Genomic DNA, 23,476 nt, shown 5'->3' with positions numbered 1-23,476 from the left:
TTATAGTCTCCCAGGACTGCGGGCAGCCTGCTACCTTCTCCTCCCTCAGATAAATTAGTTCACACAAAGTTCATCTTTAATTGTGGGTGTCGCTCGGCCCCGCCTCCGGCCTGTACTGGCCGACTTGCCTCACCATTTGTTCCATCCTTAATCCCTACCTCCTGTTGCACGCAGACAATCCGCGGCGGATTTCACTGAGAAAAGGTGACGATTCCCCCGAGACAATGGAAGCACGTCCCAGGACGCCTTTGTTGGCAATAAGGCAGCTAGTTTACACACTCATTACCTTGGCTTAAGACCCGCTCGCAGGATCAGTAATCGCGCCTGCAGGGCGGCCTGCATTCAAGACCAAAAAGCTTTTAAGCAGCACATTTTTGGGCCACAGAAAATGTAAAAGAGGCTTGAGGAGTAATCCCTCTCCCTGCGGGTCTCACCGGTGCCACTCATTCACAGTTATTTTTATCTCCCCCCCATTCTTTTACGCGCGTAACTTGATCTTTACGCACGTTTCTAATTCGATCCGTGCGCAAGCTCCCGTGTGTTATGTCTTGTGACTGACACATTAACCTCTTGCCTCCGTGATGTGTCAGTGTAACGACGAGGGAGCATATGACAGAAAGATGAAATGATGATTAACAGCAGAGTGGAGAGCACAGCTGAGCTGTCCTCTGCTTGACTCAGCTTCTATCAGACTACTTTCATATTCGACCTCTTCCTAATCTAGAAGACTTTAACCTCCTCCTCCTCCTCCTCCTCCTCCTCTGCATCTCTGTATGTGCGTGTGTGTTATAAAAATGATATCTCTCTCTGCGAGTTCAAACTTGGGTCAGCAGAGACAGGCAGAGGGGACGCGCGCACACGTTGCCGTGCGCGCAGGCAAGGTTATCCCCGGCTGCGGCGCATGAAAAGTAAACACGGAGCGGAGAAGAGGCTCATCCGCCACATCCTCACTCTGCGTGTTTTTATGACCTGCCATAACGTGTGTGTGTGTGTGTGTGTGTGTGGATGTGTGTGTGTGTGTGTGTGGGTCGCTCGGTCACAGAGAGACAGCCTGGCTGCTGCTTTTACAGCGACACATTACATGGATGAACCCGTCTGTTCTGTGTGTTTTTAAAACAGGCTGCCCCGGGGTTCACCCTGTCACCCTGCATGGTGGGAAGGCAACTCTCACTATCACAGTCTCTCGCACACAAGCCTTGACACATCATCTGATCTCCCATCGTGGCTTTGGATGTCACATTCCATACACTTTCTGCAGAGTCTGTCAGTCAGGAGCAGCAGCAGCTGTGAGTGGGACAATAACAGATCCTTCTTTCTGCAGTGTGGTTTCTATATGCAGCATTTGATTATTGACAGATTTGCAATATTTATTAACAATGTAGCATTTTACTATGTGAGAAAGGCTGCAATGAGCTGTTTAGGATCCAGGGCCAAACATACAGACTGACCCCAGTTGTTCTCAGAATGGATATTACTTCAACCAATGCATTTTTCATGTCAGATCATAGTGTGCTTTATTATATACATCCACCACCCACTTTCTTAGACTTCTTAGATTTCTATCAATTACATTTTTTTTACTCCCAGAGATAAATGTGTTATCCGATCATCAGACAGTGGATCTCAGATGTCTCGTTCCCACAACAACAGAGGGGAAAAAACACATACAATTGAAATAAGTCTAGGTCAAAGTCACTTCCTTCAAAGAAAACAAAAGCCCTTTTCTGTTTTTCTGTCAAGTTTTATGAGTAAAAGATCTGGAAAAAATCCCCCCAAAAACCTTATTAATTGACAACAAACTGGTCAAACTTAACCAATGTAAATTAAACAGCAGCATCATGAGGATTTTAAGTTTATTATTATTATTATTATTATTATTATAATATTATTGACGCAGGGTCACTCATTAATCTAAGAACTAAAAACACAAATAAGAAAAAAGAAGAATAAAAGGAAGAATAAAAACTGCTTAACATATATATATATCAATCAGTGTCCTGTATATGTAATAAAGTGGCAGGTTAGATTATACACCCAAACAGTGTTTCAGTAAAAAAAAAAGAACAAAAAACAACAACAATTTGCAGCTCCTCTTTAAATCCAGGGCTCTCAATGTATTCTGCAGCTTTCTCCAGTTTGATAATCCAGTCTTGGACCAAAGCATGTAGGCCTTTATTTGGCTGATAACAGTAATACCATTATGAGTGTGTACTTTTCCCTGATAAGGAGCGCCTTATCATTTTGGACGTCATACCAAAGTATGAATTTTTTTTCACATTTTGGACGACATACTAACTTATAATTTTTTTGTCTCCTTTTGGACGAAAATGACTTTTTTTCCTACATTTTGGACGACATACTATACTATGACATTTTTGAGTGAATTTGGACGACATACTATACTCTGACTTTTTTGAGTCATTTTGGACAACATACTATACTATGACATTTTTGGTGATTTAGTACGACACACTATACTATGACTTTTTTGAGTGGTTTTGGACGACATACTATACTATGACTTTTTTGTCTCATTTTGGACGATATACTTTACTATGACTTTTTGTCTCATTTTGGACAACATACTATACTATGAAATTTTTGTCTCATTTTGGACGACATACTATACTATGACATTTTTGGTGATTTTGTACGACACACTATACTATGACTTTTTTGAGTGGTTTTGGACGACATACTATACTATGACTTTTTTGTCTCATTTTGGACGATATACTTTACTATGACTTTTTGTCTCATTTTGGACAACATACTATACTATGAAATTTTTGTCTCATTTTGGACGACATACTATACTATGACATTTTTGTCTCATTTTGGACGACATACTATACTACGACTTTTTTGTCTCATTTTGGACAACATACTATACTATGACTTTTTTGTCTCTTTTTGGGCGACATACTATACTATGACTTTTTTGTCTCATTTTGGACGACATACTATACTATGACTTTTTTGAGTGATTTTGGACGACATACTATACTATGACTTTTTTGAGTGATTTTGGACGACATACTATACTATGACTTTTTTGACTGATTTTGGACGACATACTATACTATGACTTTTTTGACTGATTTTGGACGACATACTATACTATGACATTTGTCTCATTTTGGGCGACATACTATACTACGACTTTTTTGTCTCATTTTGGGCGACATACTATACTATGACTTTTTTGTCTCATTTTGGACGACATACTATACTATGACATTGTTGTCTCATTTTGGACGACATACTATTCTATGACTTTTTTGTCTCATTTTGGACGACATACTATACTATGACTTTTTTGAGTGATTTTGGACGACATACTATACTATGACTTTTTTGAGTGATTTTGGACGACATACTATACTATGACTTTTTTGACTGATTTTGGACGACATACTATACTATGACTTTTTTGAGTGGTTTTGGACGACATACTATACTATGACTTTTTTGAGTAATTTTGGACGACATACTATACTATGACTTTTTTGAGTGGTTTTGGACAACATACTATACTATGACTTTTTTGAGTGGTTTTGGACGACATACTATACTATGACTTTTTTGAGTGGTTTTGGACGACATACTATACTATGACTTTTTTGAGTGATTTTGGACGACATACTATACTATGACTTTTTTGAGTGGTTTTGGACGACATACTATACTATGACTTTTTTGAGTGATTTTGGACGACATACTATACTATGACTTTTTTGTCTCATTTTGGACAACATACTATACTATGACTTTTTTGTCTCATTTTGGACAACATACTATACTATGACATTTTTTTCTCATTTTTGGACGACATACTATACTATGACTTTTTTGTCTCATTTTGGACGACATACTATTCTATGACTTTTTTGACTGATTTTGGACGACATACTATACTATGACTTTTTTGACTGATTTTGGACGACATACTATACTATGACTTTTTTGACTGATTTTGGACGACATACTGTAGTATGACTGACATACAATTGACAAAGCCATGTAATACTTGCCATATACAAAAAACACCATCACCCATACAAGTTTATTTGGTTTAGGAAATATGACTGAATTCTGTTGTGTTGATGACCACATGTCTGTGAGTTTTTGTTTCCCCTTAAGGTAGAGTAGGGGGATTAGCTCAAATGGTAGAGCGCTCGCTTAGCATGCGAGAGGTAGCGGGATCGATGCCCGCATCCTCCAATAACGTTTAGCCTTATCACTGTAAGTATTTCCTGAAAAGTCCAGTCCAAGATATTACGTAGTAACAAGGTGTACGAAACATAACAAAAATGTGTCTCTAGAAATAAAGAAATGTCGATGTAAATGTTGAGCATTAATTTATGGTGATTTTGGACAACATACTATACTATGACTTTTTTGACTGATTTTGGACGACATACTATACTATGACTTTTTTGACTGATTTTGGACAACATACTATCCTATGACATTTTTGTTTCATTTTGGACGACATACTATACTATGACTTTTTTGTCTCATTTTGGACAACATACTATACTATGACTTTTTTGACTGATTTTGGACGACATACTATACTATGACATTTTTGTCTCATTTTGGACGACATACTATACTATGACTTTTTTGTCTCATTTTGGGCGACATACTATACTATAACATTTTTGAGTGATTTTGGACGACATACTATACTATGACTTTATTGAGTGTGTTTGGACGACATATGAAATTTTTGTGAGATTTTGGACGACATACTTTACTATGACATTTTTGTCTCATTTTGGACGACATACTATACTATGACATTTTTGAGTGATTTTGGACGACATACTATACTATGACATTTTTGTCTCATTTTGGACGACATACTATACTATGACATTTTTGTCTCATTTTGGACGACATACTATACTATGACATTTTTGACTGATTTTGGACGACATACTATACTATGACTTTTTTGTTTCATTTTGGACGACATACTATACTATGACTTTTTTGTCTCATTTTGGACAACATACTATACTATGACTTTTTTGACTGATTTTGGACGACATACTATACTATGACTTTTTTGTCTAATTTTTGATGACATACTATACTATGACATTTTTGTCTCATTTTGGACGACATACTATACTATGACTTTTTTGACTGATTTGGGACGACATACTATACTATGACTTTTTTGACTTTTTTTGGACGACATACTATACTATGACTTTTTTGTTTAATTTTGGACGACATACTATACTATGACTTTTTTGTCTCATTTTGGACAACATACTATACTATGACTTTTTGGAGTGATTTTGGACGACATACTATACTATGACTTTTTTGACTGATTTTGGACAACATACTATCCTATGACATTATTGTTTCATTTTGGACGACATACTATACTATGACTTTTTTGTCTCATTTTGGACAACATACTATACTATGACTTTTTTGACTGATTTTGGACGACATACTATACTATGACTTTTTTGACTGATTTTGGACGACATACTATACTATGACTTTTTTGACTGATTTTGGACGACATACTGTACTATGACATTTTTGTCTCATTTTTGGACGACATACTATACTATGACTTTTTTGTCTCATTTTGGACAACATACTATACTATGACTTTTTGGAGTGATTTTGGACGACATACTATACTATGACTTTTTTGACTGATTTTGGACGACATACTATACTATGACTTTTTTGACTGATTTTGGACAACATACTATCCTATGACATTTTTGTTTCATTTTGGACGACATACTATACTATGAATTTTTTGTCTCATTTTGGACAACATACTATACTATGACTTTTTTGACTGATTTTGGACGACATACTATACTATGACATTTTTGTCTCATTTTGGACGACATACTATACTATGACTTTTTTGTCTCATTTTGGGCGACATACTATACTATGACATTTTTGTCTCATTTTGGACGACATACTATACTATGACTTTTTTGTCTCATTTTGGACAACATACTATACTATGACTTTTTGGAGTGATTTTGGACGACATACTATACTATGACTTTTTTGAGTGATTTTGGACGACATACTGTAGTATGACTGACATACAATTGACAAAGCCATGTAATACTTGCCATATACAAAAAACACCATCACCCATACAAGTTTATTTGGTTTAGGAAATATGACTGAATTCTGTTGTGTTGATGACCACGTGTCTGTCAGTTTTTGTTACCCCTTAAGTTAGAGTAGGGGGATTAGCTCAAATGGTAGAGCGCTCGCTTAGCATGAGAGAGGTAGCGGGATCGATGCCTGCATCCTCCAATAACGTTTAGCCTTATCACTGTAAGTATTTCCTGAAAAGTCCAGTCCAAGATATTACGTAGTAACAAGGTGTACGAAACATGACAAAAATGTGTCTCTAGAAATGTAAATGTTGAGCTTTTATTTATGTATACATTTATTTATGCATTTATTCATTAATTTATGGTGATTTTGGACAACATACTATACTATGACTTTTTTGTCTCATTTTGGATGACATACTATACTATGACATTCTTGTCTAATTTTGGAGCACATACTATACTATGACTTTTTTGAGTGATTTTGGACGACATACTATACTATGACATTTTTGTCTCATTTTGGACGACATACTATACTATGACATTTTTGTCTCATTTTGGACGACATACTATACTATGACTTTTTTGTCTCATTTTGGACGACATACTATACTATGACTTTTTTGAGTGATTTTGGACGACATACTATACTATGACTTTTTTGAGTGATTTTGGACGACATACTATACTATGACTTTTTTGAGTGGTTTTGGACGACATACTATACTATGACTTTTTTGAGTAATTTTGGACGACATGCTATACTATGACTTTTTTGAGTGGTTTTGGACGACATACTATACTATGACATTTTTGTCTCATTTTGGACGACATACTATACTATGACATTTTTGTCTCATTTTGGACGACATACTATACTATGACATTTTTGTCTCATTTTGGACGACATACTATACTATGACATTTTTGTTTCATTTTGGACCACATACTATACTATGACTTTTTTGTCTCATTTTGGACAACATACTATACTATGACTTTTTTGTCTCATTTTGGACAACATACTATACTATGACTTTTTTGTCTCATTTTGGACAACATACTATACTATGACTTTTTGGAGTGATTTTGGACGACATACTATACTATGACTTTTTTGAGTAATTTTGGACGACATACTATACTATGACTTTTTTGAGTGGTTTTGGACGACATATGAAATTTTTGAGTGATTTTGGACGACATACTATACTATGACTTTTTTTATCTCATTTTGGGTGACATACTATACTATAACATTTTTGAGTGATTTTGGACGACATACTATACTATGACTTTTTTGTCTCATTTTGGACAACATACTATACTATGACTTTTTTGTCTCATTTTGGACAACATACTATACTATGACATTTTTTTCTCATTTTTGGACGACATACTATACTATGACTTTTTTGTCTCATTTTGGACGACATACTATTCTATGACTTTTTTGACTGATTTTGGACGACATACTATACTATGACTTTTTTGACTGATTTTGGACGACATACTATACTATGACTTTTTTGACTGATTTTGGACGACATACTGTAGTATGACTGACATACAATTGACAAAGCCATGTAATACTTGCCATATACAAAAAACACCATCACCCATACAAGTTTATTTGGTTTAGGAAATATGACTGAATTCTGTTGTGTTGATGACCACATGTCTGTGAGTTTTTGTTTCCCCTTAAGGTAGAGTAGGGGGATTAGCTCAAATGGTAGAGCGCTCGCTTAGCATGCGAGAGGTAGCGGGATCGATGCCCGCATCCTCCAATAACGTTTAGCCTTATCACTGTAAGTATTTCCTGAAAAGTCCAGTCCAAGATATTACGTAGTAACAAGGTGTACGAAACATAACAAAAATGTGTCTCTAGAAATAAAGAAATGTCGATGTAAATGTTGAGCATTAATTTATGGTGATTTTGGACAACATACTATACTATGACTTTTTTGACTGATTTTGGACGACATACTATACTATGACTTTTTTGACTGATTTTGGACAACATACTATCCTATGACATTTTTGTTTCATTTTGGACGACATACTATACTATGACTTTTTTGTCTCATTTTGGACAACATACTATACTATGACTTTTTTGACTGATTTTGGACGACATACTATACTATGACATTTTTGTCTCATTTTGGACGACATACTATACTATGACTTTTTTGTCTCATTTTGGGCGACATACTATACTATAACATTTTTGAGTGATTTTGGACGACATACTATACTATGACTTTATTGAGTGTGTTTGGACGACATATGAAATTTTTGTGAGATTTTGGACGACATACTTTACTATGACATTTTTGTCTCATTTTGGACGACATACTATACTATGACATTTTTGAGTGATTTTGGACGACATACTATACTATGACATTTTTGTCTCATTTTGGACGACATACTATACTATGACATTTTTGTCTCATTTTGGACGACATACTATACTATGACATTTTTGACTGATTTTGGACGACATACTATACTATGACTTTTTTGTTTCATTTTGGACGACATACTATACTATGACTTTTTTGTCTCATTTTGGACAACATACTATACTATGACTTTTTTGACTGATTTTGGACGACATACTATACTATGACTTTTTTGTCTAATTTTTGATGACATACTATACTATGACATTTTTGTCTCATTTTGGACGACATACTATACTATGACTTTTTTGACTGATTTGGGACGACATACTATACTATGACTTTTTTGACTTTTTTTGGACGACATACTATACTATGACTTTTTTGTTTAATTTTGGACGACATACTATACTATGACTTTTTTGTCTCATTTTGGACAACATACTATACTATGACTTTTTGGAGTGATTTTGGACGACATACTATACTATGACTTTTTTGACTGATTTTGGACAACATACTATCCTATGACATTATTGTTTCATTTTGGACGACATACTATACTATGACTTTTTTGTCTCATTTTGGACAACATACTATACTATGACTTTTTTGACTGATTTTGGACGACATACTATACTATGACTTTTTTGACTGATTTTGGACGACATACTATACTATGACTTTTTTGACTGATTTTGGACGACATACTGTACTATGACATTTTTGTCTCATTTTTGGACGACATACTATACTATGACTTTTTTGTCTCATTTTGGACAACATACTATACTATGACTTTTTGGAGTGATTTTGGACGACATACTATACTATGACTTTTTTGACTGATTTTGGACGACATACTATACTATGACTTTTTTGACTGATTTTGGACAACATACTATCCTATGACATTTTTGTTTCATTTTGGACGACATACTATACTATGAATTTTTTGTCTCATTTTGGACAACATACTATACTATGACTTTTTTGACTGATTTTGGACGACATACTATACTATGACATTTTTGTCTCATTTTGGACGACATACTATACTATGACTTTTTTGTCTCATTTTGGGCGACATACTATACTATGACATTTTTGTCTCATTTTGGACGACATACTATACTATGACTTTTTTGTCTCATTTTGGACAACATACTATACTATGACTTTTTGGAGTGATTTTGGACGACATACTATACTATGACTTTTTTGAGTGATTTTGGACGACATACTGTAGTATGACTGACATACAATTGACAAAGCCATGTAATACTTGCCATATACAAAAAACACCATCACCCATACAAGTTTATTTGGTTTAGGAAATATGACTGAATTCTGTTGTGTTGATGACCACGTGTCTGTCAGTTTTTGTTACCCCTTAAGTTAGAGTAGGGGGATTAGCTCAAATGGTAGAGCGCTCGCTTAGCATGAGAGAGGTAGCGGGATCGATGCCTGCATCCTCCAATAACGTTTAGCCTTATCACTGTAAGTATTTCCTGAAAAGTCCAGTCCAAGATATTACGTAGTAACAAGGTGTACGAAACATGACAAAAATGTGTCTCTAGAAATGTAAATGTTGAGCTTTTATTTATGTATACATTTATTTATGCATTTATTCATTAATTTATGGTGATTTTGGACAACATACTATACTATGACTTTTTTGTCTCATTTTGGATGACATACTATACTATGACATTCTTGTCTAATTTTGGAGCACATACTATACTATGACTTTTTTGAGTGATTTTGGACGACATACTATACTATGACATTTTTGTCTCATTTTGGACGACATACTATACTATGACATTTTTGTCTCATTTTGGACGACATACTATACTATGACTTTTTTGTCTCATTTTGGACGACATACTATACTATGACTTTTTTGAGTGATTTTGGACGACATACTATACTATGACTTTTTTGAGTGATTTTGGACGACATACTATACTATGACTTTTTTGAGTGGTTTTGGACGACATACTATACTATGACTTTTTTGAGTAATTTTGGACGACATGCTATACTATGACTTTTTTGAGTGGTTTTGGACGACATACTATACTATGACATTTTTGTCTCATTTTGGACGACATACTATACTATGACATTTTTGTCTCATTTTGGACGACATACTATACTATGACATTTTTGTCTCATTTTGGACGACATACTATACTATGACATTTTTGTTTCATTTTGGACGACATACTATACTATGACATTTTTGTTTCATTTTGGACCACATACTATACTATGACTTTTTTGTCTCATTTTGGACAACATACTATACTATGACTTTTTTGTCTCATTTTGGACAACATACTATACTATGACTTTTTTGTCTCATTTTGGACAACATACTATACTATGACTTTTTGGAGTGATTTTGGACGACATACTATACTATGACTTTTTTGAGTAATTTTGGACGACATACTATACTATGACTTTTTTGAGTGGTTTTGGACGACAAATGAAATTTTTGAGTGATTTTGGACGACATACTATACTATGACTTATTTATCTCATTTTGGGTGACATACTATACTATAAAATTTTTGAGTGATTTTGGACGACATACTATACTATGACTTTTTTGTCTCATTTTGGACAACATACTATACTATGACTTTTTTGTCTCATTTTGGACAACATACTATACTATGACATTTTTTTCTCATTTTTGGACGACATACTATACTATGACTTTTTTGTCTCATTTTGGACAACATACTATAGTATGACTTTTTGGAGTGATTTTGGACGACATACTATACTATGACTTTTTTGACTGATTTTGGACGACATACTATACTATGACTTTTTTGACTGATTTTGGACGACATACTGTAGTATGACTGACATACAATTGACAAAGCCATGTAATACTTGCCATATACAAAAAACACCATCACCCATACAAGTTTATTTGGTTTAGGAAATATGACTGAATTCTGTTGTGTTGATGACCACGTGTCTGTCATTTTTTGTTTCCCCTTAAGTTAGAGTAGGGGGATTAGCTCAAATGGTAGAGCGCTTGCTTAGCATGCGAGAGGTAGCGGGATCGATGCCCGCATCCTCCAATAACGTTTAGCCTTATCACTGTAAGTATTTCCTGAAAAGTCCAGTCCAAGATTACGTAGTAACAAGGTGTACGAAACATAACAAAAATGTGTCTCTAGAAATAAAGAAATGTCGATGTAAATGTTGAGCATTAATTTATGGTGATTTTGGACAACATACTATACTATGACTTTTTTGACTGATTTTGGACGACATACTATACTATGACTTTTTTGACTGATTTTGGACAACATACTATCCTATGACATTTTTGTTTCATTTTGGACGACATACTATACTATGACTTTTTTGTCTCATTTTGGACAACATACTATACTATGACTTTTTTGACTGATTTTGGACGACATACTATACTATGACATTTTTGTCTCATTTTGGACGACATACTATACTATGACTTTTTTGTCTCATTTTGGGCGACATACTATACTATGACATTTTTGTCTCATTTTGGACGACATACTATACTATGACTTTTTTGTCTCATTTTGGACAACATACTATACTATGACTTTTTGGAGTGATTTTGGACGACATGCTATACTATGACTTTTTTGAGTGATTTTGGACGACATACTGTAGTATGACTGACATACAATTGACAAAGCCATGTAATACTTGCCATATACAAAAAACACCATCACCCATACAAGTTTATTTGGTTTAGGAAATATGACTGAATTCTGTTGTGTTGATGACCACGTGTCTGTCAGTTTTTGTTTCCCCTTAAGTTAGAGTAGGGGGATTAGCTCAAATGGTAGAGCGCTCGCTTAGCATGAGAGAGGTAGCGGGATCGATGCCTGCATCCTCCAATAACGTTTAGCCTTATCACTGTAAGTATTTCCTGAAAAGTCCAGTCCAAGATATTACGTAGTAACAAGGTGTACGAAACATAACAAAAATTTGTCTCTAGAAATAAAGAAATGTCGATGTAAATGTTGAGCATTAATTTATGGTGATTTTGGACAACATAATATACTATGACTTTTTTGTCTCATTTTTGATGACATACTATACTATGACATTTTTGTCTCATTTTGGACGACATACTATCCTATGACATTTTTGTCTCATTTTTGATGACATACTATACTATGACATTTTTGTCTCATTTTGGACGACATACTATCCTATGACATTTTTGTTTCATTTTGGACGACATACTATACTATGACTTTTTTGTTTCATTTTGGACGACATACTATACTATGACATCTTGGAGTGATTTTGGACGACATACTATACTATGACTTTTTTGTCTCATTTTGGATGACATACTATACTATAACATTTTTGAGTGATTTTGGACGACATACTATACTATGACTTTTTTGAGTGTGTTTGGACGACATATGACATTTTTGTGAGATTTTGGACGACATACTTTACTATGACATTTTTGTCTCATTTTGGATGACATACTATACTATGACATTTTTGTCTCATTTTGGACGACATACTATACTATGACATTTTTGTTTCATTTTGGACGACATACTTTACTATGACATTTTTGTCTCATTTTGGATGACATACTATACTATGACATTTTTGTCTCATTTTGGACGACATACTATACTATGACATTTTTGTTTCATTTTGGACGACATACTATACTATGACATTTTTGTCTCATTTTGGACGACATACTATCCTATGACATTTTTGTTTCATTTTGGACGACATACTATACTATGACTTTTTTGACTGATTTTGGACGACATACTATACTATGACATTTTTGTCTCATTTTGGACGACATACTATACTATGACTTTTTTGTCTCATTTTGGGCGACATACTATACTATGACATTTTTGTCTCATTTTGGACGACATACTATACTATGACTTTTTTGTCTCATTTTGGACAACATACTATACTATGACTTTTTGGAGTGATTTTGGACGACATACTATACTATGACTTTTTTGAGTGATTTTGGACGACATACTGTAGTATGACTGACATACAATTGACAAAGCCATGTAATACTTGCCATATACAAAAAACACCATCACCCATACAAGTTTATTTGGTTTAGGAAATATGACTGAATTCTGTTGTGTTGATGACCACGTGTCTGTCAGTTTTTGTTACCCCTTAAGTTAGAGTAGGGGGATTAGCTCAAATGGTAGAGCGCTCGCTTAGCATGAGAGAGGTAGCGGGATCGATGCCTGCATCCTCCAATAACGTTTAGCCTTATCACTGTAAGTATTTCCTGAAAAGTCCAGTCCAAGATATTACGTAGTAACAAGGTGTACGAAACATAACAAAAATTTGTCTCTAGAAATAAAGAAATGTCGATGTAAATGTTGAGCATTAATTTATGGTGATTTTGGACAACATAATATACTATGACTTTTTTGTCTCATTTTTGATGACATACTATACTATGACATTTTTGTCTCATTTTGGACGACATACTATCCTATGACATTTTTGTCTCATTTTTGATGACATACTATACTATGACATTTTTGTCTCATTTTGGACGACATACTATCCTATGACATTTTTGTTTCATTTTGGACGACATACTATACTATGACTTTTTTGTTTCATTTTGGACGACATACTATACTATGACATCTTGGAGTGATTTTGGACGACATACTATACTATGACTTTTTTGTCTCATTTTGGATGACATACTATACTATAACATTTTTGAGTGATTTTGGACGACATACTATACTATGACTTTTTTGAGTGTGTTTGGACGACATATGACATTTTTGTGAGATTTTGGACGACATACTTTACTATGACATTTTTGTCTCATTTTGGATGACATACTATACTATGACATTTTTGTCTCATTTTGGACGACATACTATACTATGACATTTTTGACTGATTTTGGACGACATACTATACTATGACTTTTTTGTTTCATTTTGGACGACATACTATACTATGACTTTTTTGTCTCATTTTGGACAACATACTATACTATGACTTTTTTGACTGATTTTGGACGACATACTATACTATGACTTTTTTGTCTCATTTTTGATGACATACTATACTATGACATTTTTTTCTCATTTTGGACGACATACTATACTATGACTTTTTTGACTGATTTTGGACGACATACTATACTATGACTTTTTTGACTGATTTTGGACGACATACTATACTATGATTTTTTTGTTTCATTTTGGACGACATACTATACTATGACTTTTTTGTCTCATTTTGGACAACATACTATACTATGACTTTTTGGAGTGATTTTGGACGACATACTATACTATGACTTTTTTGACTGATTTTGGACAACATACTATCCTATGACATTTTTGTTTCATTTTGGACGACATACTATACTATGACTTTTTTGTCTCATTTTGGACAACATACTATACTATGACTTTTTTGACTGATTTTGGACGACATACTATACTATGACTTTTTTGACTGATTTTGGACGACATACTATACTATGACTTTTTTGACTGATTTTGGACGACATACTATACTATGACATTTTTTTCTCATTTTTGGACGACATACTATACTATGACTTTTTTGTCTCATTTTGGACAACATACTATAGTATGACTTTTTGGAGTGATTTTGGACGACATACTATACTATGACTTTTTTGACTGATTTTGGACGACATACTATACTATGACTTTTTTGACTGATTTTGGACGACATACTGTAGTATGACTGACATACAATTGACAAAGCCATGTAATACTTGCCATATACAAAAAACACCATCACCCATACAAGTTTATTTGGTTTAGGAAATATGACTGAATTCTGTTGTGTTGATGACCACGTGTCTGTGATTTTTTGTTTCCCCTTAAGTTAGAGTAGGGGGATTAGCTCAAATGGTAGAGCGCTCGCTTAGCATGCGAGAGGTAGCGGGATCGATGCCCGCATCCTCCAATAACGTTTAGCCTTGTCACTGTAAGTATTTCCTGAAAAGTCCAGTCCAAGATATTACGTAGTAACAAGGTGTACGAAACATAACAAAAATGTGTCTCTAGAAATAAAGTAATGTCGATGTAAATGTTGAGCATTAATTTATGGTGATTTTGGACAACATACTATACTATGACTTTTTTGACTGATTTTGGACGACATACTATACTATGACTTTTTTGACTGATTTTGGACAACATACTATCCTATGACATTTTGGAGTGATTTTGGACGACATACTATACTATGACTTTTTTGAGTGATTTTGGACGACATACTATACTATGACATTTTTGTCTCATTTTTGGACGACATACTATACTATGACTTTTTTGTCTCATTTTGGACAACATACTATACTATGACTTTTTTGACTGATTTTGGACGACATACTATACTATGACTTTTTTGACTGATTTTGGACGACATACTATCCTATGACATTTTTGTCTCATTTTTGATGACATACTATACTATGACATTTTTGTCTCATTTTGGACGACATACTATCCTATGACATTTTTGTTTCATTTTGGACGACATACTATACTATGACTTTTTTGTTTCATTTTGGACGACATACTATACTATGACATCTTGGAGTGATTTTGGACGACATGCTATACTATGACTTTTTTGTCTCATTTTGGATGACATACTATACTATAACATTTTTGAGTGATTTTGGACGACATACTATACTATGACTTTTTTGAGTGTGTTTGGACGACATATGAAATTTTTGTGAGATTTTGGACGACATACTTTACTATGACATTTTTGTCTCATTTTGGATGACATACTATACTATGACATTTTTGTCTCATTTTGGACGACATACTATACTATGACATTTTTGACTGATTTTGGACGACATACTATACTATGACTTTTTTGTTTCATTTTGGACGACATACTATACTATGACTTTTTTGTCTCATTTTGGACAACATTCTATACTATGACTTTTTTGACTGATTTTGGACGACATACTATACTATGACTTTTTTGTCTCATTTTTGATTACATACTATACTATGACATTTTTGTCTCATTTTGGACGACATACTATACTATGACTTTTTTGACTGATTTTGGACGACATACTATACTATGACTTTTTTGACTGATTTTGGACGACATACTATACTATGACTTTTTGGAGTGATTTTGGACGACATACTATACTATTACTTTTTTGACTGATTTTGGACAACATACTATCCTATGACATTTTTGTTTCATTTTGGACGACATACTATACTATGACTTTTTTGTCTCATTTTGGACAACATACTATACTATGACTTTTTTGACTGATTTTGGACGACATACTATACTATGACTTTTTTGACTGATTTTGGACGACATACTATACTATGACTTTTTTGACTGATTTTGGACGACATACTATACTATGACATTTTTTTCTCATTTTTGGACGACATACTATACTATGACTTTTTTGTCTCATTTTGGACAACATACTATAGTATGACTTTTTGGAGTGATTTTGGACGACATACTATACTATGACTTTTTTGACTGATTTTGGACGACATACTATACTATGACTTTTTTGACTGATTTTGGACGACATACTGTAGTATGACTGACATACAATTGACAAAGCCATGTAATACTTGCCATATACAAAAAACACCATCACCCATACAAGTTTATTTGGTTTAGGAAATATGACTGAATTCTGTTGTGTTGATGACCACGTGTCTGTCATTTTTTGTTTCCCCTTAAGTTAGAGTAGGGGGATTAGCTCAAATGGTAGAGCGCTCGCTTAGCATGCGAGAGGTAGCGGGATCGATGCCCGCATCCTCCAATAACGTTTAGCCTTGTCACTGTAAGTATTTCCTGAAAAGTCCAGTCCAAGATATTACGTAGTAACAAGGTGTACGAAACATAACAAAAATGTGTCTCTAGAAATAAAGAAATGTCGATGTAAATGTTGAGCATTTATTTATGGTGATTTTGGACAACATACTATACTATGACTTTTTTGTCTCATTTTTGATGACATACTATACTATGACTTTTTTGTTTCATTTTGGACGACATACTATACTATGACTTTTTTGTCTCATTTTGGACAACATACTATACTATGACTTTTTGGAGTGATTTTGGACGACATACTATACTATGACTTTTTTGACTGATTTTGGACAACATACTATCCTATAACATTTTTGTTTCATTTTGGACGACATACTATACTATGACTTTTTTTTCTCATTTTGGACGACATACTATACTATGACTTTTTTGACTGATTTTGGACGACATACTATACTATGACTTTTTTGACTGATTTTGGACGACATACTATCCTATGACATTTTTGTTTCATTTTGGACGACATACTATACTATGACTTTTTTGTCTCATTTTGGACAACATACTATACTATGACTTTTTTGACTGATTTTGGACGACATACTATACTATGACTTTTTGGACTGATTTTGGACGACATACTATACTATGACTTTTTTGACTGATTTTGGACGACATACTATACTATGACTTTTTTGTCTCATTTTTGATGACATACTATACTATGACATTTTTGTCTCATTTTGGACGACATACTATCCTATGACATTTTTGTCTCATTTTTGATGACATACTATACTATGACATTTTTGTCTCATTTTGGACGACATACTATCCTATGACATTTTTGTTTCATTTTGGACGACATACTATACTATGACTTTTTTGTTTCATTTTGGACGACATACTATACTATGACATCTTGGAGTGATTTTGGACGACATACTATACTATGACTTTTTTGTCTCATTTTGGATGACATACTATACTATAACATTTTTGAGTGATTTTGGACGACATACTATACTATGACTTTTTTGAGTGTGTTTGGACGACATATGAAATTTTTGTGAGATTTTGGACGACATACTTTACTATGACATTTTTGTCTCATTTTGGATGACATACTATACTATGACATTTTTGTCTCATTTTGGACGACATACTATACTATGACATTTTTGACTGATTTTGGACGACATACTATACTATGACTTTTTTGTTTCATTTTGGACGACATACTATACTATGACTTTTTTGTCTCATTTTGGACAACATTCTATACTATGACTTTTTTGACTGATTTTGGACGACATACTATACTATGACTTTTTTGTCTCATTTTTGATTACATACTATACTATGACATTTTTGTCTCATTTTGGACGACATACTATACTATGACTTTTTTGACTGATTTTGGACGACATACTATACTATGACTTTTTTGACTGATTTTGGACGACATACTATACTATGACTTTTTGGAGTGATTTTGGACGACATACTATACTATTACTTTTTTGACTGATTTTGGACAACATACTATCCTATGACATTTTTGTTTCATTTTGGACGACATACTATACTATGACTTTTTTGTCTCATTTTGGACAACATACTATACTATGACTTTTTTGACTGATTTTGGACGACATACTATACTATGACTTTTTTGACTGATTTTGGACGACATACTATACTATGACTTTTTTGACTGATTTTGGACGACATACTATACTATGACATTTTTTTCTCATTTTTGGACGACATACTATACTATGACTTTTTTGTCTCATTTTGGACAACATACTATAGTATGACTTTTTGGAGTGATTTTGGACGACATACTATACTATGACTTTTTTGACTGATTTTGGACGACATACTATACTATGACTTTTTTGACTGATTTTGGACGACATACTGTAGTATGACTGACATACAATTGACAAAGCCATGTAATACTTGCCATATACAAAAAACACCATCACCCATACAAGTTTATTTGGTTTAGGAAATATGACTGAATTCTGTTGTGTTGATGACCACGTGTCTGTCATTTTTTGTTTCCCCTTAAGTTAGAGTAGGGGGATTAGCTCAAATGGTAGAGCGCTCGCTTAGCATGCGAGAGGTAGCGGGATCGATGCCCGCATCCTCCAATAACGTTTAGCCTTGTCACTGTAAGTATTTCCTGAAAAGTCCAGTCCAAGATATTACGTAGTAACAAGGTGTACGAAACATAACAAAAATGTGTCTCTAGAAATAAAGAAATGTCGATGTAAATGTTGAGCATTTATTTATGGTGATTTTGGACAACATACTATACTATGACTTTTTTGTCTCATTTTTGATGACATACTATACTATGACTTTTTTGTTTCATTTTGGACGACATACTATACTATGACTTTTTTGTCTCATTTTGGACAACATACTATACTATGACTTTTTGGAGTGATTTTGGACGACATACTATACTATGACTTTTTTGACTGATTTTGGACAACATACTATCCTATAACATTTTTGTTTCATTTTGGACGACATACTATACTATGACTTTTTTTTCTCATTTTGGACGACATACTATACTATGACTTTTTTGACTGATTTTGGACGACATACTATACTATGACTTTTTTGACTGATTTTGGACGACATACTATCCTATGACATTTTTGTTTCATTTTGGACGACATACTATACTATGACTTTTTTGTCTCATTTTGGACAACATACTATACTATGACTTTTTTGACTGATTTTGGACGACATACTATACTATGACTTTTTGGACTGATTTTGGACGACATACTATACTATGACTTTTTTGACTGATTTTGGACGACATACTATACTATGACTTTTTTGTCTCATTTTTGATGACATACTATACTATGACATTTTTGTCTCATTTTGGACGACATACTATCCTATGACATTTTTGTCTCATTTTTGATGACATACTATACTATGACATTTTTGTCTCATTTTGGACGACATACTATCCTATGACATTTTTGTTTCATTTTGGACGACATACTATACTATGACTTTTTTGTTTCATTTTGGACGACATACTATACTATGACATCTTGGAGTGATTTTGGACGACATACTATACTATGACTTTTTTGTCTCATTTTGGATGACATACTATACTATAACATTTTTGAGTGATTTTGGACGACATACTATACTATGACTTTTTTGAGTGTGTTTGGACGACATATGAAATTTTTGTGAGATTTTGGACGACATACTTTACTATGACATTTTTGTCTCATTTTGGATGACATACTATACTATGACATTTTTGTCTCATTTTGGACGACATACTATACTATGACATTTTTGACTGATTTTGGACGACATACTATACTATGACTTTTTTGTTTCATTTTGGACGACATACTATACTATGACTTTTTTGTCTCATTTTGGACAACATTCTATACTATGACTTTTTTGACTGATTTTGGACGACATACTATACTATGACTTTTTTGTCTCATTTTTGATTACATACTATACTATGACATTTTTGTCTCATTTTGGACGACATACTATACTATGACTTTTTTGACTGATTTTGGACGACATACTATACTATGACTTTTTTGACTGATTTTGGACGACATACTATACTATGACTTTTTGGAGTGATTTTGGACGACATACTATACTATTACTTTTTTGACTGATTTTGGACAACATACTATCCTATGACATTTTTGTTTCATTTTGGACGACATACTATACTATGACTTTTTTGTCTCATTTTGGACAACATACTATACTATGACTTTTTTGACTGATTTTGGACGACATACTATACTATGACTTTTTTGACTGATTTTGGACGACATACTATACTATGACTTTTTTGACTGATTTTGGACGACATACTATACTATGACATTTTTTTCTCATTTTTGGACGACATACTATACTATGACTTTTTTGTCTCATTTTGGACAACATACTATAGTATGACTTTTTGGAGTGATTTTGGACGACATACTATACTATGACTTTTTTGACTGATTTTGGACGACATACTATACTATGACTTTTTTGACTGATTTTGGACGACATACTGTAGTATGACTGACATACAATTGACAAAGCCATGTAATACTTGCCATATACAAAAAACACCATCACCCATACAAGTTTATTTGGTTTAGGAAATATGACTGAATTCTGTTGTGTTGATGACCACGTGTCTGTCATTTTTTGTTTCCCCTTAAGTTAGAGTAGGGGGATTAGCTCAAATGGTAGAGCGCTCGCTTAGCATGCGAGAGGTAGCGGGATCGATGCCCGCATCCTCCAATAACGTTTAGCCTTATCACTGTAAGTATTTCCTGAAAAGTCCAGTCCAAGATATTACGTAGTAACAAGGTGTACGAAACATAACAAAAATGTGTCTCTAGAAATAAAGAAATGTCGATGTAAATGTTGAGCATTTATTTATGGTGATTTTGGACAACATACTATACTATGACTTTTTTGTCTCATTTTTGATGACATACTATACTATGACATTTTTGTCTCATTTTGGACGACATACTATCCTATGACATTTTTGAGTGATTTTGGACGACATACTATACTATGACTTTTTTGTTTCATTTTGGACGACATACTATACTATGACTTTTTTGTCTCATTTTTGATGACATACTATACTATGACATTTTTGTCTCATTTTGGACGACATACTATACTATGACTTTTTTGAGTAATTTTGGACGACATACTATACTATGACTTTTTTGTCTCATTTTGGACAACATACTATACTATGACTTTTTTGACTATTTTTGGACGACATACTATACTATGACATTTTTGTCTCATTTTGGACGACATACTATACTATGACTTTTTTGTCTCATTTTGGACAACATACTATACTATGACTTTTTGGAGTGATTTTGGACGACATACTATACTATGACTTTTTGGAGTGATTTTGGACGACATACTATATTATGACTTTTTGGAGTGATTTTGGACGACATACTATACTATGACTTTTTGGAGTGATTTTGGACGACATACTATACTATGACCTTTTTGTCTCATTTTGGACGACATACTATACTATGACATTTTTGAGTGATTTTGGACGACATACTATACTATGACATTTTTGTCTCATTTTGGACGACATACTATACTATGACATTTTTGTCTCATTTTGGACGACATACTATACTATGACTTTTTTGTTTCATTTTGGACAACATACTATACTATGACTTTTTTGTCTCATTTTGGACGACATACTATACTATGACTTTTTTGACTGATTTTGGACAACATACTATATACTATGACTTTTTTGACTGATTTTGGACGACATACTATACTATGACATTTTTGTCTCATTTTGGACGACATACTATACTATGACTTTTTTGTCTGATTTTGGACGACATACTATACTATGACTTTTTTGTCTCATTTTGGACAACATACTATACTATGACTTTTTTGACTGATTTTGGACGACATACTATACTATGACATTTTTGACTGATTTTGGACCACATACTATACTATGACATTTTTGTCTCATTTTGGACGACATACTATACTATGACTTTTTGTCTCATTTTGGACAACATACTACACTATGACTTTTTGGAGTGATTTTGGACGACATACTATACTATGACTTTTTTGACTGATTTTGGACGACATACTATACTATGACTTTTTTGTTTCATTTTGGACGACATACTATACTATGACTTTTTTGTCTCATTTTGGACAACATACTATACTATGACTTTTTTGACTGATTTTGGACGACATACTATACTATGACTTTTTTGTCTCATTTTTGATGACATACTATACTATGACATTTTTTTCTCATTTTGGACGACATACTATACTATGACTTTTTTGACTGATTTTGGACGACATACTATACTATGACTTTTTTGACTGATTTTGGACGACATACTATACTATGATTTTTTTGTTTCATTTTGGACGACATACTATACTATGACTTTT

At 33.4% G+C, this 23,476-nt stretch overlaps 7 non-coding genes across 7 annotated transcripts; all 7 read left to right on the top strand.

Annotated features, from left to right (window-relative positions):
* The first annotated feature begins 4,151 nt into the window (after positions 1–4,151).
* Positions 4,152–4,224, top strand: trnaa-agc (transfer RNA alanine (anticodon AGC)). Its single transcript has one exon. It is a non-coding gene; the product is annotated as a tRNA-Ala (tRNA).
* Positions 4,225–7,842: 3,618 nt separating this feature from the next.
* Positions 7,843–7,915, top strand: trnaa-agc (transfer RNA alanine (anticodon AGC)). The gene has a single exon. It is a non-coding gene; the product is annotated as a tRNA-Ala (tRNA).
* A 3,655-nt stretch (positions 7,916–11,570) lies between these two features.
* trnaa-agc (transfer RNA alanine (anticodon AGC)) lies at positions 11,571–11,643 on the top strand. The gene has a single exon. It is a non-coding gene; the product is annotated as a tRNA-Ala (tRNA).
* A 3,837-nt stretch (positions 11,644–15,480) lies between these two features.
* trnaa-agc (transfer RNA alanine (anticodon AGC)) lies at positions 15,481–15,553 on the top strand. The gene has a single exon. It is a non-coding gene; the product is annotated as a tRNA-Ala (tRNA).
* Positions 15,554–17,353: 1,800 nt separating this feature from the next.
* trnaa-agc (transfer RNA alanine (anticodon AGC)) lies at positions 17,354–17,426 on the top strand. The gene has a single exon. It is a non-coding gene; the product is annotated as a tRNA-Ala (tRNA).
* Positions 17,427–19,529: 2,103 nt separating this feature from the next.
* trnaa-agc (transfer RNA alanine (anticodon AGC)) lies at positions 19,530–19,602 on the top strand. The gene has a single exon. It is a non-coding gene; the product is annotated as a tRNA-Ala (tRNA).
* Positions 19,603–21,705: 2,103 nt separating this feature from the next.
* On the top strand, positions 21,706–21,778 carry trnaa-agc (transfer RNA alanine (anticodon AGC)). Its single transcript has one exon. It is a non-coding gene; the product is annotated as a tRNA-Ala (tRNA).
* The last annotated feature ends 1,698 nt before the right edge of the window (positions 21,779–23,476 follow it).

This window comes from Solea solea, chromosome 21 (genome assembly GCF_958295425.1).
Source record: "Solea solea chromosome 21, fSolSol10.1, whole genome shotgun sequence".
Lineage (NCBI taxonomy): Eukaryota > Metazoa > Chordata > Actinopteri > Pleuronectiformes > Soleidae > Solea > Solea solea.
This window is presented reverse-complemented; position numbering and strand designations above follow the sequence as displayed.